Source organism: Ailuropoda melanoleuca, chromosome 11 (genome assembly GCF_002007445.2).
Source record: "Ailuropoda melanoleuca isolate Jingjing chromosome 11, ASM200744v2, whole genome shotgun sequence".
Lineage (NCBI taxonomy): Eukaryota > Metazoa > Chordata > Mammalia > Carnivora > Ursidae > Ailuropoda > Ailuropoda melanoleuca.
This window is the reverse complement of record NC_048228.1, coordinates 105,005,716-105,024,010: the sequence shown is the minus strand read 5'-3', so window position 1 is coordinate 105,024,010 and position 18,295 is coordinate 105,005,716. Positions and strand designations below refer to the sequence as shown.

Genomic DNA, 18,295 nt, shown 5'->3' with positions numbered 1-18,295 from the left:
TAGTCTTGTTAAAGATCTGAAGTGCTGTTGGGGTCAAGGGTTCAAACTGAAGATTCTATTTTTAGCAAAACAAGACTGGAGCAGACTGTTCTTAACGGACTCTCTTCCACAATGACAAAAACGTTAACCAGTAAAAAGAACATGTTGTGTTATAACTTGGATTTATTAAATTATGATGCCAACTTTTCAAGTGTAGGCAGATTTCTGGCCTCTCTAGCTAACGTGTAACCTGCTCTGTATCTTTACTCCTCCTCATGTGGACAAGATAAAGCTACCAGGTTGTTTGACATGCAATCTAGGATGAATAATCTAAAGAAGGCCAACGTTCTTTTTCTACACTCATATTCAAAAATTACCCTCTGCATGGCCCAGAAGAGCACATCTTTTCAGTGTTATAGTCAAACCTCAGGAAGGGGAGGGGGAGGCATGAGAAAAGCAGCAGCTCCTTCCAGAGTGCCCAGTCCCTGCCTAGGGCTGTTCTACACACCTGCCACAGGCAACCTCATTCTATCTGTACCGTAACACAAAGAAGGGACACACTGCTGCCGTTCCCTTTCCAAGGTGAGAAAACCACAAGATTTAAGTAGCTTCCCCTCCATCACACAAGAAATAAGTGGTGGACCTGGGATGCAAAATCAGGTACTCGGGTTCCAGAGAACAGGCTCGTGTCCACTAGGCTATGCCCCCCAGCACCTGCTGCATGCCAGGCACTATACACAGCACTTTGCACGACGACCTCACACAGCAGGCAGCAGAGTGCCCGTGTTATACAGGAGGTATCTGAAGCTTACAGAGATTGATCCTCTTGGCCAAAGCTACTCACTAGTATAAGACGGAGCCAAGTCAACCTCCCCTCCGAATTCTTGCACAACAGGGACACTACCCCACCTCAAGCAATCAGCACAAGAAATGTCACATAGCAGGCCCTCAGATAATATTTGATGAATGAATGAATGAATGCTTACAAATCTTATTATGAGACTCTTTCTCCTTGTATTTTTGTCTCCTCTCTCTCTCTGTCTCACTTTGCTCTTTCGTCTCTGGATATAATTCTGCTAGTCCCTCCCCTCTAAAAAAATTCCTCTCTTGTCCCCAGGTCCTCACGAGACTATTGGTTTGTCTCCCTCCTATTCTTCCCAGTCACAGTTCTTTAAAGATTTGTTTGCACACGTTTCCTCTGCTTCTTCCCTGACCATCAGCGCACAGTCCTTTGTAATCGGTCTTCTCTTTTCCACCCCCAGGCATTCCGTCAAGGACTAATCTTTCTAAGGGCACAACCATCCGTTCATTTGATCAGTCAATATTTACTGAGTGTCTACTGGATGTGAGGCAAGGCAGCTCGGGCATGGAAGAAGTTGTTTTTGAGCTTTTCACCTCTCAGAGCTCAGAAAGACCCAAATGAAACAAGTAATCACAAGTGTGATGAGGGGTATGAGAAGGGCATCAAATCCTTGTGAGACAGAGAGCACAGAGTTTCTCATGCATGGCAGGTCCTCCCCCTAGGGAGTGTGCTCACTGCCATATGCCCCACAGGGAACTCTGGAGGGCCTGGGAAACTACCTACATCAGCCCGCTTGTTGGTTACTTCCTGCGTTTTGTTCTCTGTCTCCAAAAATTTTTATATCCTTTTCCATAGACTCTAGATAGGTCTGTTGGCAGTTTTCCACCCATCATTGTGACAGCCAAACGCTTTTTCCAGTGTCCTCCACCTCCACCATTCCAGAAACTTCTTGCTAATTAATTCCTTCAACACTGGGCATCCAGAAGGTTCATTTCTAAGTACTTCCCTTATTGTCAAGTAATCTCATGGGAAAATTCTCTGTGGCTTCCTCGATCCTCTGTAATAACAGCGGCAATGTTTCCTGGTGCTGTGTTAGAGTCTGTACTCAGTGTTTTACATCTGTCCATGGGCACAGATGCTCTTTAACGCTAGATTGCTATCCCAGATAAGCACTCAACGCTCTGCAGCGGCCGTTCTCAAAGTGTGGTCCCCCAAGACCCTGCCAGGGTCTGTATGGGCCAAAACTATTTTCATAAGATTAAGACATTACAAAACTTTCATACTTTCATGAGTGTGTGGTGGAGTTTTCCAGAGGCTACATGACCTGTAATGATGCCAATTCAAAATGAATGTGTGCTTGTGTATTCTTGTGCTTCCTAGAATCTTCTAAGATAGTAGGTTTGAGGTATAAATAGAGACCTTCTCAGAGATGATCTCGGTTTGTTCTTAAAATTTCTACTATGTTCTTATTAACCCTCTTTGGGTATACCTGCTTAGTATCTGTAGCCTGATTATCATACAATTAATTTTTATTTGAAATCCTGAAGTTTCCCTTATACTTGGAAATATAAAAACTATACTTTGTTTTCCTGTTTCATAATAATATTTAGAAAATAATTCCTAAACAGTTTCTAGAAAACAAGAAATAGAAAATTGTAAACCTTATCTGAAAACTATTGTTATTTTGTAACTTTGTAATATTTTGCTTTAAAATAAACCAATATTAATTTACAATGGAGTTGACCTTTGAACAATGCAAGGGTTAGGGTGCCAAGCCCTGAGCAGCTGAAAATCCGTGTGTAACTTTTGACTTCTCAAAACTTAACTATTAATAGCTAATTGTTGACTGGAAGCTTTACTGATAACATAAACAGTTGGTTAACACATATTCTGTATTTATGTGAATTATATACTGTATTCCTTCAACAGAGTAAGCTAGAGAAAAGAAAATGTGAAGAAACGTGTAAAAGAAGAGACAATACATTTATAGTATTGTGCTGTAAAAAATCCACGTATGAGTGGACCCACACAGTTCAAACCTATGTTGTACAAGAGTCAGCTTATATTTTTCTTATGTTTAAGGATAAATAATTAGCGTGGAAAAGTTTAGACTACTCACCCCCTCAATCCCTAGCTGAATCATCTATGACTGAAGACACTGAAAAAGATGAAACTGTCATTTCAGAGAACTCTGACTCATAGAGGAAAGAATCTACCGCAAGGAATGAGGTAAGAATACAAAAGGAACTGCAATTAAAAACAAACAAAACTACTTTCTCTCCCTCAACTTCACAGACGTCGATCATGTATCTTATTGTGTTTCATGGAATAGAGTATTTGAGAATAGTACGATGGTGTGAGTTAAGTTATGGCATCATTACAGACTAATCATTCGGAGTTTGGGGGGTTTTTTGAAAAAACAATGGATTTCATTTTGAAATAATTTTAGATTTACAGAAAATTTACAAAGAGTATACAAGCTTCGCTTACGCTCATCATCTAAATACAATACTATTCGCTATCTATGGACTTATTTGAATGTTGACAGTTTTCCCTGACTCATGTCCTTCTGGTCCAGGATCTAAACCGTGATCACAGCCTGTTTTTGTCTCCTCCAATCTGGGACAGTTCTTTAGTAATTCCTGAAGTTTCATCATCTTTTGAAGTATACTGGCTAATAATTTAGTAGAATTTGCCTCAGTCGGGGGTTGGCTGATGTGTTCTCTGTTACACTGAGGTGATCCATTTTTGGCAAGAGCCTTATGAAATGATGTCGTGTCCTTCTCGATGCATCATGAAAGGAGGTCCACGACGCTGAGAAATCTCATTGCCGGTACTGCTGACTTTGATCATATGGGCGAGGTGTTGTCTGCCAGATGTCTCCACTGGGAAGTTACTATTTTTTCTTTGATATCAATGACAGAGTTTAAAGAAAAAGGAACTATTTGTTTTAAGCAGAGATAAAACAGGTTCCTTAAAAGCCAAAGAAAAGTTTAATATGGTTTTCCAAACTAGAAATGAAAAAGCCACAGAAGCACCTTATAGAATAAGTTATCATATTTCTTTGGCTGGGGAAACACAAATGAGAGCTCAGAGACTAATACAGCCTTGTGCTCTTGACATTACTGAACACCTGCTGGACGGAAAGTCACAGCGTTTCCAGCTTCCAACAATAGAGTAGCCCTTTGAATTAAAGATTTCGTTGCAAACATGAAGACTGAGTCAACCAATCAACTGTAGGACTTTATTTCTGTCTTACGAATGGATGAGCCTACAGACATGGATGACTGGCAGTATTGCTTATGTTCTTCTGGTATCAGCACCAACTAATCATCCAAGAAAATCTTTGACATAAATACCTCGCAACAGTGGTCCTGAAATATTGTAAGCACAGACAAACTTTTGAATCTTGGAATGCATTCTCACTGACAGTGCAAATATAGTGATGGGTAACACGGATGGCACTTTTGCACAAATGAAGAAGTGATTCTCACTGCCACACACTCATAAATGAAAGCCGATTTCACTTAAGAATGCTTTGACGAAGCAGGGGGAAATATTAACTATGTTAAATGTATATCTTTGAATATGTCCTCTGAATATTCTGTGTGACAGAAAGTATGTATAAAACACTTCTCTTCCAGAAAAACAAAACAGAACACTTTTGCAATTAAATTGTAAGCTGAACTAGATGCTTTTTTCCAAGGGACACCATTTTTATTTCAGAGATTGACTTACTTACAAAACTGAAGATGAATGAAGCAAGCCTGTCATTTCAAGAAAAAATATCTGACTGTATTTTTTGGCAATGGTAAAATTTGAGTTTTCGAGAAAAAATTAGACTTTTGAGAAACTCGTGTCTGTCACATGAATTTGAAAGCTTTCCAATACTCAAAGATGTTACCGACGAGTTTAGTAGTGAAATTAATAAGTATGATTTTTAAATATTGTATAATGGAGTGTGCCAATGCTTAGAGGGTCTAAATAAATCAGTGGCAACTGTCCAAATTACCAATGTATTATGTTACAAAATCATGCATATTTAAAAGAGCCCCTTAAATTTTAAGACAGACTAGAGGATTTTAAGGTAAAAGAATGTGAAAAGTGCAGTATTCAGCTCAGAGATCTTCACCAGAAAGCTTTATCTGACCTCAGCAGGGTGGCATAGGTGTCCCCTTCCTATACTTTCTATCTCAGTTACTCATCACACCATCCTGGGAATTCCTGCAAACTTGTGAATCATCACAAAAGAACTCTGAGCTTACTGAGAGTGGGAACCATGTCTATGGGTCTTTATACTCCCAATGCTGATCACAGTGCCTGGCACAAAGCCAGAGGTCACTGGATGGATGAACGACCCAGTGAGCACTTCAGAACTCTGGACAGTTCCCAGGGAGTGTCTCTGCTCTGAGTTTCTGATTATTGAGAGAGGGTTCTGGGGTGAATACTACCTTCTCTTTAGGACTCTGAATTGTTAGGAATCCCTCACATCCCACAGACTGGGCTTTGTAGTTCTCCTTCTCCTTCTCCCTCTCCTCCTCCTTCTTCTTTTTCTTCCTCTTCTTCTTTTTGAAAAAGTAATTTATTTATTTTTAAATATTTCAAGTTTTTATTTAAATTCTTTCCCAATAAAGGTGATCTTTATTTTTTATTATTATGTTCAATTACGAACATACAGGACATCATTAGTTTTTGATGTAGTGTTCAACCATTCATTAGTTGCATATAACACCCAGTGCTCATCACAACATGTGCCCTCCTCAAGTTTTTATTTAAATTTTAGTTTGTTAACATGTAGTGTAATATTAGTTTCAGGAGTAGAATTTAGTGATTCATCACTGACATATAACACCCAGTGCTCATCACAACACATGCTCTCCTTAGTTCTTAACCTAGAAAGACTGTATCCATTATCTGCTTCTACATTCAAAATGTATCTCAAATCCATCTACTCTCAAATTATTTATTACACACCTAATTCAAGATATTATTATCTTTTCCAAAAGCCCTCTAAGTAGGCTGCTTGCTTTGGCACTCCCACATTCTTCCACACAGCGACCAGAGTGGTCTTTCAAATGTACAAACCAGCTTGAATTAAAGACGGACACTAAATTCTTTGTCACTGCTCCATCAAGAGGTGTAATCTATTTCCTCTTCCTCTGAACCTGGGCTGACGCAGTGGCTTGTGTTAACTAACAGGATGCAGTCAAAGTGTCTCCGTGTAACCTCTGGGGCTAAGTCTTAAAGAACAGTCAGTCATATAGAGCAAAGGGAAAAATAGAGAGAGAGAGAGAAACTGAGAAACAGACTCTTAACTCTAGAGAACACACTGATAGTTACAGAGGGGAGGTGGGGGGAGAAGGGGCATAGGTGATGGGGATTAATGAGTGTACTTGTGATGAGCACTGGGTGTTGTATGGAAGTGCTGAATCACTATACTGTATGCCTGAAACTAATATTACACCATATGCTAACTATACCAGAATTAAAATAATAAAAAAAGAACAGTCATATAGATGTGAGCGGTTTACAGAGCCCCAAAAGGTTGATGACAAGGCACTTGACCCACTGATACATCACAGGGGAAAAAAATTACAACAAAATAATAGTAATAATAATAATAATAGGTTCCATTTAAGAAGGATCCTTAGAAGACCCCAGATCTCCTGAGATATATAAATTTCATTATGTCCTAAAATTCTCTGAGGTTGGCCATATTATCCTTGTTTTTCAAATGTGAAGACTGTGGCTCAGCAGACTAATTTTCAAATCCAGGGCTAACTGACACTGACACTTTAGCGCCTTCCATCTTCCTTACCTGAAGGACCAGCCCTCAAGTCATCCATCCTCTCTATTTGGAGGCTCTGGCAAATGTTCTTCTCCAAGCCCAGACACTGATATTAAAAGACAAGCCCAAATGTTGATGAGATCTTATTTTCTCCAAATTATTAAAATCATATTTCAGATGCCACATGGTATGCCTGTGATATCTCTCATACCCTAAGAAACTCCCCTTAAGTACAAGGGCCAAATCCTGTAATTAAAGCCATATGTTAAGCAATGCCCTAAACACATTTGCACATTCTCTCTTTCCACGTTTCACTGCTCTTCAAAACACACTAATGAGGTAGAAAGGGACTGGCATTCCTGTATCGCTTCAGCAGCAAAATCTGCAGTCAGTGCCACCTTCTTAAATACTTCCTTCCCCATTGCCCCATGACCTTCACTGCTCCCCACCCCTTCCTTCTCATAAAATGCAGAATGATCTTCTGGTAAGAGAGAATAAAAAATATTTCTGTTTTATAGGTCAGAAATATTGTTATGAACCTTAAATTACGCCAGTCAATCATCACCTTGCCTTTAAATCTGAAAGAATGCAAAACTGTGTCTTCTATAATTTGAATTAGTGACTGCTCGAGGGCCAGCGCCCTGGTGTTAATCACAGGGCAATGCAATCAGCCTCAGGGAACCTGAGCATTAGCAGTTCGCACTACGACACAGGCTGGGTTTGCTGCAGGTAAGCTATTTATTTACTGTGTCACTGGCACGCACATATACAGGGATGTCCTAAAAAGCCGCAATGTTCAACATGCACATGTGCACACACACACGGACGCACACGCACACACACACATGCACAAACACGCGCACACACACACTCATGCATGCATCCATCTACCACCTTAGGGGAATATTTCTGGCTTACTCTTGATACCCAAAGCAAAGCGCATGTAAGCTCCTCCGTGCACCCACATTAGGTACTGGAAACAGTGCCAAATAAGACTTGATTTTATAAATTAAAATAAAATCATACCCACTCTCCCTGGCTTAACACCCCATGGCATTTTAATGGCTTCCTCTTTCATTTACCTTGGAATAAAAACTAAACCTTTAAGCTAGTTCAGAAAGCATCTCCAACCCCTGCAGCCTCCCCTTCCTCGCTCTGTGTCCATGGCACTGGCTGTCTGTGCATCTTGAGTGGATGGTGCTGCCCATCTTCACCCTTGCTGTCAGGCTCTCTCACGAGAACTCCTCTTTCTCCTGCCCCATCTTCTTCTCTTCAGCCTTAGAAATTCCAACCTATTTTTCAGGTCACAGCTCAAAAATCACTTCTGTAAAGAGGCCTCTCCGACTCTGAACTTTAGATCAGATGAAGTTCCCTATTTTATATTCTCAGAGTCTCTGAACCTTTCTCTGTCATAATACACACCTCACCTTACTGTTTATATTTCCAACAAGTCTCATTGGACCATAAGCTCCATGAGTGAAAGGGCTGTACCTGTTCTGTTCATTGCTTCTCCTTGGCAGCTAATAAGATGCTTAGCACCTAGAGAAGAGGATGCTCTTTGTCTCTTAGAGATGTTCTCCAGCTGTGGTCCAGACCACCAGCATTAACATCTCCCGAAGACTTGTTAGGAAGGCACATTCTCTGGTCCAGTCCCAGACTTATGGAATCAGAAGTCCTGGGTGAGAGCCAGCAGCTTCAACAAAGCCTCCAGGTGACCCTGGTGCACATGCAGTTTGAGAACTGGGTCTGTAACATGAAGGTGCTCACGATCCAGGAAGCAAGACAGACTGTGCCACCACAAAAGGCAAGACTGGAACCAGTGTATGGATATCCTTTGCAGGCTAAGTTTGGATAAGGGGCAGGAGGGATTTTCGCACAATTAGGAAAACTCTGCAACATAATGTACTTGAGAAAGTGAGCAGGGCACAACAGGTACCTAACTGTGCAGGTGCCTTGTTGGCTTTGAGTTAGCTCTCAATAAATGTTGGCCTGAATGCTAGAGAAGAGATTCCTGAGTTAGGCAGGAGAAGCTGCTTTCTGAGTTCCTGGCACCTCTAAGACTCTGGAGACCCTCAGAGACACCGCAATTATGTTCTGAAGGTTTAAAGGAGTCTGACAAAGCTTGGAGTTGTTTGGGTTAAAACAACATCTAATGTTGAATAAATATCACAAAAACAACAATACTCACCCAACCCACCTCAGGTGAAACTAAGCAATGAGGACTGTATAAATGGTTATAAATAAAAATCCCAATTAAATCCAAGTAGGAAACTATTGGACAGAACAAGGAAGCCCTGTCTCCAGAAGACTGAAGGGGAGAAGCTGCCTCTCCCAGAAACCCCAGAAGTTAAAAGGAACGTGTTCCCACGTGAAAGGTTCTTCAAGTTTGCACTTCATCTCCTAGTTGGAGCTGACTCAATAGATAATCATTTGGAGATGAAATAATGTTGGAAGTCCTGCAGTCAAATTAGGGAAAGTTGTAAAATCTGACTGTAGTGACTGAAATCTTTAAACTTCCCCCTAGTTACAAGCAACACATCAACTCCCTGTTTAGAAATGACAGTTCACACCTTTGCCCATACAGCTTCCAGGATGGTTCCCTTCTGACTTAGAACCCAGAGGAAACATTATTTCTCTACAGTTCTTGACCCACTGCTGAAGGGATTTCCACATATTCTTGTGTCATTGTTTGTTCCCAAAATAAATAGTTCAGTGATGATCTCATAAGGCAAATGGTTTGCTTTCACCTAAAGGACTCGAAGGACATTGCTTAGACTTGAGTGCATCCATCACTTCCATATGCCTTCACGTCACGCTCCTGAATGGATGACCCAAGCCTTTCCCCATGTTGTTACAGTTCATATGCCATTAAGAAAACAACTATGTAACTACGTGTTTAGAGATGCAGTCTCCCTAGATGAAAATACTATCTTGCTTCTTCTTAAAACTTGAACCCTTGTTCACATCTTTCTCATAATAAAAACATAAATTTGGAGCATTTGCCAATATGCCGCAAAACAGAAGGAAAAATGAAAATTCAGATGTTAAGAAAGAATGAAAACTCCAATCTGTATATATAGTCCCTCCTGAATGTATAAAACATGCATAAGCAAAGACTCAAGAGAAATGCCAAAGAACTTGCGCTACTGTCTTTATCTCATGGAATCATGAAAGACATAACTTCTTAATTTTCTTGCATTATTATCAGGTTGTAATAATTCATACAGTGTGACTGAGGTAGAGAGTTGGGCAAACAGATCACAGGAACAGAAGGGACGAGCCAGAAACAAACCTACAGCCACCAGGAAATGATATATACGCTGCAGGTCACTGGGGGAAAAGGGCTCAGTCCACCCAAGAGGGACTATGATAAATGAAGCTGCAATAGAGGGTTCTCTATAAGGAACAAAGTAACAATGGACCTAAATACCAGCATATCCAAATCAACACCTCACACCACACACAGAAACCTCTTGGCTTGAAGAATCAATGGGAAAAGCCCAACTTCAAAATGTCAGAGGGAAATATAAGGAAATCTCATTAGGACCCGGAGATTGGGAAATATTTTTCAAGGCAGACATAAAATAGGCTAACTTTAAAAAGGAAAGATTGGTCATTTAATTCCATTAGAGTTAAAATCAATTTTTCAAAAGTCACCCTAACATGTAAATACAAGCTACATATTTTAAGAAGATATTCAACATACATAACCCCCCCTTAAATCAATAAGGAAATAGGCAATCTTGTTCAAATGAGCAACTGTCATGAACATAGATGGGAGGGTTGCAGTCTGAAAGGAGACAATGAAGGTTTTCCTGAGAAGGCAGCTCTGTGCTTTTAACGAGGCAGGCTTCTATGAAGGAGAGAAAGTGGAGCTGGGGGGAGTTGAAGAAGTCCACTCGCTGAGCAGACGCCAGCTCTGTTCTTCAACAACGACCTCTTTATCAGTAATAAACATGATATTTGGATCTCTATCTGTCTCACTTCTGGGTTCATTTCTCAGTTGGTTCTAAGCCAGGGCAGGTAAAAGGAAGGCAGTGGCATTATTTATTAGAATCAAATCCCAACAGAAAGGAATTTGGATGTCTTTATTTTGGATGGTTTTGAACAAGGATGACATGCTCTGACTTAGGCTTTTTTTGAAGTTCATCCTGGTGGCTCTATGGAGAGTAGACTGCAGGGGGCAAGCATGGAAGCTAAAAGATCATTAGTCGGCTTCCTCCATGCCCAGGACAGGTGTGAGGGTGGCTTGATGACAGTGGAGGAGTAATAAGCTGTCAGAGCCAACAGGCTTTGCTGGTGTACTGGATGGGGTAGGTGGGGGAGGGAGGGGAGGCCATCAAGGATGAGCCCTAGAAGTAAATCAAAACAAAACAAAATAATGGATATAAAGTATCTGAAGGCAGAGGTGCTAACACACAATAACTTTAAAATCGTATATATTTAATGAACAATTGAATACTGATCGGGTTTTATCTGATTGACAGAGCAGGTTGATGGAGAGAAAATATTCTGTAGAGACTGAATAAGAAAGTGCAAAGAGAGGAAGCACTTGCTTTTAAGAGAACCATGGCGACCTTCTGCCTGGAATAATTCGTTTCTCTCTGCCTGGGTCACCAAAAGCTGCTTTCTTCTGGTTCACCAAGATCTCCGGTGGGTCTACTCATCACTCGTGAATATTTTATCCTTACAACAAGAGCGCCAGCCTAGTGCAAATATGACATTTATGTCCACATTGAATGTGCATCAAATGTCATCCTACCCTCAGCCTGGCACAGCAGCTTCCAATTATATCGTGTTTTAAGGGATGATGACAAATGTGGGAGAAATCGCCTAGTGGCCTTTACTAAGATAACAAAATTGTAAAGTTTGGATTAAATCACAGGATGGGCGTTCTGACTTCGGGGATGCCAGTTAACTTTGATTAAGCAGACAGTGTGTAGTTTCTTCAGAGGGACCATGAGGAGGGGGCTGGGGTTCACCTACATCTTTCGTACCCGTCATGCCATCTACATCATCACTGAAGAGCAGAAAATCGTGACTCATGTCCTGGGAGCTCTTTATTAACAAGGCTGACAGCAAGGCCACAGGCTGTAGGGAAGGAACATTTGTTTTGTGAGATGTCACATCTGAGCGTTACTTGGGCACATAACCTTGAACGCCTGGGTCTGGATCCTGGCCTGCCACTTGGTAGCTATGTCTCCTTGGACAAGTTTTTCTGAATCTCATGCCTCAGTTTCTCCATCTGTTAAATGTCAACACTAATCCCATCTCTGTGCCTACTAACGGTGAGGATTAAAAATGATGACCTATATAAAACACCATTTCTTTGTTTGAGTTGCTATAACAAAACACCACAGGACCAGAGGGGTGGGGGGAGAAAGGGGGTCTTAGACAAGAAACTTCTATTTCTCTCAGGTCTAGAGGCTGAAGTCTGAGATCAAGCAGCCAACAGACTCAGTGTCTGGTGAGCGTCTGTTTTCTGGTTCATAAACAGCTGTCTTCTCACTGTGTCCCCATGTGGTGGAAGGGGTGAGGGAACTCACCGGGGCCTCTTATATAAGGGCACTAATCTCATTTGCAAGGGCCCCACCCTTATGACCTAATGACCTCCTAGAGGCCCCACTTCCAAACACCATTATACTGGGGATTAGGTCTGAATATACGACTGTTGGAGGGACGAAGAGTCACAGCACCATAGCACCTCAGAACACATACCTCTATCAGCACAACAAAGACCAGCGTGTGATACTTTAATAATCTCCTCCTACAGCATATTCTATGCAGCGCCCAGTACCCAGTGGGAGCCGGCCAATCTTTTCATCGCATGGATGTTGGATGAATTATCACTGCCTCCTTAGCTTCAGTATCCTCGTTGGTAAAAGGGAGTAGTAATATTAACCCCCAAGGCTGTCGGAAAGAGGAAAGAATATGGCAGATACCAAATGACTGGTGGGTATGAAATGAACTTCAAAAGCCCCATTTCCTGAACTAAAAACGAAACCAGGGAAGCCTGCCACATGATTATTTTAGAGCTTGCTTGATTCACTGTTTAAAATGCAAGTTTATTTACTTTCCAAATAACAGAACTTGCATTTTTTCTTTTTTTAAATTTAAATTCAATTAGCCAACATGAAGAACATCACTAGCTTCAGGTGTAGTGTTCCGTAATTCATCAGTTGCGTGTAACTTGCATTTTAAACTGTGACACGAGATTGTTTGTTCATTTGTTTTTGTTTATGTCTCCCTGGAAGGGGATGATGCCTCCCTGGAAGGGGATGATGCCTACCTCCCTGGAAGGGGATGATGCCTACCTCATTATACAGAGTAAATGAGTCAACACAAGAGAAGCCAGGCAAGTAGGCGACTGTATGTCATTTGACAGTCTCTCCTTCCCAAAACAGACAAAATGCCCACCAGGGAATCACAGCTGTCAATCTCCATCTCCCTCCCTCCCTTACCCTGAGCCCCACAAGCCAGGAACACAAGGTCTCCGGCTTCTCCCTGGTCCTTCCTGGTGACCTCCTGTGATTTCAGCTCTGTCACTGAAGGCGAGGTAATCCTGCTCATCCCACTATTGACTAGGCCACCTCTGGTGGGCACTGATGCTTATTTTTCCATGGGGAAGCTCTATTTCCAAAAAGCTGAAGTTGAAGGAAGTTCTCTCTCTTTCTCTCTCGATGAGAATTACAAATATTCTCCATTAACACTGGACAAGAAAAGCCTTATCTTCTTAATTTCTCATGACATACACAGGGAAGAGTTCTGAGGAGTAGTGGGCATTCATGAAAAGGAGATTAATGGGCAAATAAGTTTCCTAGGGTTAGAAAATGAAAATGGGTTTCTTTATTACAGGACCTCTCAGAGCCTTTGGCATGTCACTATTTACATGGCTCTTCAGGAATGGGGATGTAAGAAGTACTTCTAAAACTTAGTTGACCAGGAAAACCTTGGGTAAAATACACTTTTGCACACTGTGGTGCAACAGTGTTCCAAGGAACAGATGTAAGAATGTATTAAATGCCCATTTATCTGTTGTTGAATGCCTGTCATGCCTCCAATTGGGCTGGGGACATGACAGCGAACACCACAGCTGGTCCCTGCCTTCATGAAGCCTGAAGTCTAGTAAAGGTGTGACTGACAAGTCAATAAACCCACAAGTGGAGTTCATAACACACATCATTAAGGGTGCAGAAGTGCCACAGTTTAGGCTTAGTTTGAGGCAAGGGCAGGACAAGTAGAGTCTCCATGGAAAAGAAGTATTTGTGATCTGGATGAAAGGTTGGCTGAGTTGTGAATGTGCAAAGATGGGGGAGTGGAAAGAACAGCATGGACAAGGACGAGAAGGCTGGAGAACACGGGGCCCAGGTTATTGTGCAGCATGAGGAGGGGCAAGGTATGTACAGTGGGTCAAGGGCATCCCGGAGAAAGCCTGATGATGGGAAGGGGGAGGAGGAGGAACAGCTGCTGATACCACAATGATACAAGTGCTTTACTCCCATGTTTGACTATCCGCTACAGTCTACACCTGTAATAGGTGTTTGACAATTTCAGATTTGTTTAGACCTCTCAAGAACCCTCAGAGCTGGGAATGCTCCGCTGTGTTGGTGAAGAGCATGGGCTTTGGAAACAGAAATACTTGGGCTCAAACCTGGTTCCACCACGTACTGACTGTGATGTGGGACAACCTGCTTAGCTTCTCTGAACCTCTGTCTCTATATCTGTAAGAGTGGATCTGTAATCTATCTCACGGTATTGTTGGAAGCTGACAGATAATATATGGAAAGTGCTCAGCAATGTGCCTGACATTTAGAAAGTCCTAGATCAATATCATCGATTGAGGAAACAGAGATCCAGAGAGCATGAATGAGTTGCCTAAGGTCACACAGCTAATCAATGAAAGAGTGGGCATTCAACTCCAAAGTCAGTGCTCATCCCACCGTGAACTTAGGCACCGTGATGATGACAGTAAACAACTAATATTCATTGAGTGCTTGCTCATTGTCCTGAGCCCTTTACATGTATTTATTTAATCTCAGCAACAATCCAATTAAGTAGATACAATTACTATACCCACTTAACAGACGCAGAAGCGGAGAACTACAGATGGCCAACGGGCACATGAAAAAGTGCTCCACATCCCTCGGCATCAGGGAAATACAAATGAAAACCACCAGGAGATACCACTCACACCTGTCAGTACGGCTAAAGCGAACAAGTTGGGAAACAACAGAGGTTGGTGAAGATGTGCAGAAAGGGGAACCCTCTTACCCTGCTGGTGGGATTGAAACCTGGTGCAGCCCCTCTGGAAAACAGTATGGAGGTTCATCAAAAAATTAAAAATAGAAAAACCTCATGACTCAGCAATTGCACTACTAGGTATTTATCCAATGGATACAAACATAGTGATCAAAGGGGCACATGAGTCCAGAGAACGAGGTGATGTGAACAGCTTGAAACTGCTCCCCCTCCTGAGATGAAGGAAATGGCTCATGGAAGAGTAAGCCAGGGGCCACCCCTCTATTCACCTTGATTGAGTGCCCCTCTGTGCCACATGCCTGGAGCTATGGAAAGAGGGTGCCTATGCCCTCACACCACTCGTCCTGAGCAGACTCCATCCCTTTCCTCAAAAGCACATAGAAAACCTAAATTTGCATATGTAGGCTGGAGATTTGGTCTGTGACATTATGCCTTTGTAACAAGAATGCTATTTTCAAGGAAATGACTGCTAGATTGCATATGTGCTGAGTTGTGGGTGTGTGTCTGACATTTTCACTTTCTAGTGGAATGGCTGCAATGGTGCATAATTTAAGCCTTCTAGGAATTTTGCTGTTATGTGCCAACCAGGGAGTTGGCCTCTAAAAACTCGTGTATTTGACCTAAATTCCTTGCATCAGTGACAGGAAACATATTGTCCTTGGACGAAGTAGTGGCAGAGGAAATGGTCTGGGTTTTCCAAGTAGACAGTTGTGGGGTCACACCCTGATTCAGGTTCTTCGGAGGTTTTTTAAGTTTACAAACTATATTCTCATATGTAGACTGGGGTTATTACAACTGCTTCCGGGGGTTATGATACTCAGGTAAGATGATGTAGGTGAGGGATCTAGCATGGAGACAAGCACATAGTAGGTGTGCAATACTGACTGCTGCTCCTATGGTTATTGACGTATCATCATTATCGCATCAGTTCAGTTTAACAACTATTTACTGAGTCACATGGTGAATTATGCACCAGGCAGTTAGTTCTCTAAAAGATTGCATATACAAGAGTCAAGGGAGAGGACAAAAGAATGGGGCAAAGACAAAGCAACCTCTTGAGATCACTCTCCTGCACCTGCTATTCCCTTCACTCTCTTCAGAATTTTGACCATTGGTTGCCCCAGTCAAGAAATGTACGCTTTACTCCCTCGTACATGGTCCCTTAGTCTCTCTCCAGCCATCCCACTGTTAATGTCTTCGTCCAGACTTGCACCTTCTCTGCCCTGAACCTCTGCATCTAAGAAGCACAGAGGGGTGGAATCTGGGATGGAGACGGAGCACACTGAACAAGGAGGAGGGGCCGTGAGGAGGATGAATGCCCCACTGAGCAGGACTTTGAAATTCAAACAAAGAAATTTAGACTTTTTCCTGAAGGCAATTGGGAGTCATGAAAAGATCTCACAGAGGGGAAGAAGTGGTTTCTAAAAATGGAATTTAATGAAGGTTGCTTGTGAAGCATTATGATGATTTACCTGACATTGAACAAAATGATTGTATTTACCAGGTGGGACTAATTTAGGTGAGCCAAGCCAGGATTTGGTTCTCTCATCTTCACTCACCATGATCAGTGAGTTCCTAAATGGATCTTACCCCTGCCCCACCAGTGGCTGGGACACCAGAGGCAGGAACCCAAAGCCAGAGCTACAGCAGTGAGACTAGGAGCACTTGTGGCATCATGGACAGAGGTCTTCCTTTGAAATCAAGATTAAGCCTTCAAAGCCCATGAGCTGAGTGATTCTAACCAAGTCATTTAGCCTTGCTGGGACCCAGTTTTATCACCTGTAAATGAGAACATTTCTCATGCCTGGTGCGAAGATCAGATGTCATAGTGACTACAGAGTGTTGGGTTTGCAGTAAAAACTCAGTAAGTCACATCTGAGACCTGGTCCTGCTCCAGAGCACAGACTGTGTGGTTTGTTAATATTTATCTCGAATCGTCAGTGTTTGGTGATCATTACGTTACTCAGCAACATCTGGTTCTCCTTCCTTTCTAGGTGCGCGGTAGAAATACATTTCCCGACCTCCTTGTGGTTGAATGGAGCCCTGTAATTCTGACTTACAAGCAGGAATGGGTGTATGTTACTTCTGGGCCGAGCTCTTTCTCTCTCCCTGACATGGACAATTCTCAAGATACACCACTGACCTAATGACCTCGGTCACTGTACTGATCAGGGCCTTCTGCCAGGCCAGGATGGGTGTACTGTGGCGTGAACAACCAAGAGAGCTTTGCATTTCAAGCCCCTGAGAATCGGGGGTGGTTGTTACTGCAGCATGGCTTAGCCCCTCCTGACGAATACAGCAGTGCTTGCAACATAATAGCAAATCAGAATGTTTTCTTTTGAGTAAATATACATTAAAGGAATTGGGGATAAAAGAGGAGGGGAGAGGGAGAGGGAAGGAATGAAAGGAAATGTCCAGATGAAGGACAACAAATACATGACAAATGTCACATGCCTCCCTCTTTGAACTCCCAGAACAGGTAGCAAAAAGTGATCATGGTCCTCTTTCCTGATGAGATTCGATGTAGACTCAGCCCCTTTCTCGGTGCTCTAGGCAGCCATGACCTGCCCTTTGCTATTGGCTAGAAAAAATAATAGGCCAGCTCCCCTCCCAGGTGTATCCCCACCAGCCTGGGCTGTGATAAGTGGGAGGGTGGTTGGGACGTAGGCCTGGGGATAATCAAATGGGCTTTTGTTCTCCAAGACACTGGAGAAGGGAGACAAAGGGTGGGATGAGAGGGGTCAGATTAGGTGCTATAGGCTAAATATTTTAGGCTCTGCAGCCCTATGGTCTCTGTGAGGATTGCTCAACTCTGCCTTTGTCATGTGAGAGGAGCCATATACAATACATTAGTAAATGGGCATGGTTGTATTCCAATAAAACTTTGTTTACAAAAACAGGAGGCACTCCAGATTTGGCCCATGAGTCACAGTTGGCTGACCCCACCAAGACCAAAAACCAGAAACATCTGAAGCAGTTTGAAATCAAGAATGCGTTGAATCTGCAAAGGCACTTTGGTCCAGGTAGCAGCTGACCAGAGTGGAAAGCAGAAGAAAAGGATAATTAAGAAGAAAAGAAGAGATGAATCTGTGGGAGCAGAGAGAAGGGAGAGAAGACAGCCAATGAAAACTCGAAGACAGAGGTGCTCCAGGCCCAGCCCCCAACCATGTCTTCTCCCAGATCCCTGACTCAGGCTCCCCTTCATATGTGTCTCTGTCCACGTGGGTGCAGAATGGTTCCGGCGGATGATGCCTTGTCTCCACAGAAACAGACCTGGTTTGTGAAAATGCTCCAGAGATGGGCCTTTTCACATCCCCCCTCCACAGCTGCCCCCACTCCGCTCGTGTGTGCATGACTCACTGTCAGCCATGTCAGTCACAGAGGCTGCCATTCTCCAGTCTCTCCATCTGCCGGCGCTCTTCCTCGCCAGGCCACCAGCCACCAGCCATCACCACTGAGAGGTAATG

The 18,295-nt window shown here is 42.6% G+C and overlaps 1 protein-coding gene across 1 annotated transcript in view; it reads right to left on the bottom strand.

Moving 5' to 3' along the window:
• Positions 1 to 18,295, bottom strand: part of STK32B (serine/threonine kinase 32B) — a 284,209-nt gene that overhangs the window by 201,524 nt on the left and 64,390 nt on the right. The window lies entirely within an intron of this gene.